Source organism: Plasmodium inui, assembly GCF_000524495.1.
Source record: "Plasmodium inui San Antonio 1 unplaced genomic scaffold supercont1.151, whole genome shotgun sequence".
NCBI classification, from domain to species: Eukaryota; Apicomplexa; class Aconoidasida; order Haemosporida; family Plasmodiidae; genus Plasmodium; species Plasmodium inui.
The window spans coordinates 3,223-4,838 of record NW_008481985.1 but is presented as its reverse complement, the minus strand read 5'-3'; positions in this window follow the sequence as shown (position 1 = coordinate 4,838).

The following is a 1,616-nucleotide window of genomic DNA, read 5'->3' as shown; positions in this document are numbered from 1 at the left end:
TCATGTTTTCGATTGGATTTTGATTTGGAGCTGTCCTTGTATTTAACATGACTATTGTTTCGATGCTTTCGTGCTATTAAGACTGGGTCACTTTTAATGAAATATTATCTACAAATATAATAATATGTCTTCTGTAGTCATCGATTTAGTGGTCCTTTCCTCCCCCTTGATTTGTGTATTGCCTGTTTATGAAATTAAACTCATTTCTCCCTATCAATCTGGTTCATTTGATAATGTATACATAATGGGAAAAGGAATATGCATCAAGATTATTTCATATATACAGGAAGGTTAAAGTTTTTTCCTGGTAATGAGGATAAAGACGCAGGTGGGGTGCAGAGAAATGAATAATGGAATTCTTCTGTCTCTATCTATTTCGCCCTTAGACCCTTATAGATATTATATATATTTATATATATACGGAGCTTTCATTTTGTTCAGGGTTTCTTGCGGGAGAGGAAGTCATCCCTTTCATGGGTTGCGCTTAGAATACTATGATCACATGGCTTAATGCTGAACCCCCCCCCAATGATTTCTTCGATATTTTGGTTTATTTTTTCTGCTTAGATTGGTCAGTTACTGAATTAACCTATTAAATCCTCCATATAAGATAAAGGCGAGATGTGTGATATCACGAAACTTTTATTCACATCATAATATTAAGTGCTTCCCACAGAACAAATCCAGAGTCGAAAGAGAAATTAATCGTCCAAATAAAAATACAACATAATCCTATATGTTCGATCTCTGCCGTCCTTCAAAGGAAAGAAAAAAACATATACGGCTTAGATATGTGTCATTAACAGCTAAATAGTTATTTACTGCAGTAATTAATGTATCATTAAGAAAGACACAAAAGGAACAAGTGTTCGGTGGTCAAAATCTTCTGATACAATGAAGTGGCAAGGAATGATTCGCCTGAAGGGATTATAGAGTGAGAAGTACAGTTGAATACACGATGTGCATAGTGGCACATTGGCATTGCGGTATCTGACATTGCACTCCGGAATTGTTAGAAACAAGTATCCGCAAATTCTTCGCTTCCTATGTTGTATTATCCCTTGGCGCGCCCTATGCAGAAATAGGATTTCCCTTTCGGCTTAGAGATTTTCCTCTGTTGTCTTTTTCAACCTAAGTTGAGGACCGGTTTCATAAATTATTCACCTAATTTCATTTCATCAAGCCCAGATAAAACGCCATCATTAGATTCAGAATGGGTGGAACTTACATTCTTATTTGAGTCCTCTCCTCTCAGACAGCCATCTTCAGTTAACTCCGAGAAGATCCTGTCCTGTATTAGGGGCATTATCTTCTTCTCCAGAGGGTTATTTCCTGCGACAAATTTTTTAAAAAAGTCTGGAACGACAGATGGTGTACACATTAGTCATATGTATCTTATCTATATTTCATATGTATAGACTGCTTTCTCCATATAAACATCCCAAAAAAAGGTACATTTGATCCAGGGTAAGAACAAAATAAGAAATTTCGAGAAGCTTCGTATTATTTCTTCAAGAAATGTCTACTCTATATAGCTTCCTAGTAGCAACATATAAGTGGCGACAACGAGAAGTGAAACTGAGCAGGAGCGAAAAAAGGATCTTCGGAAGTTAAGG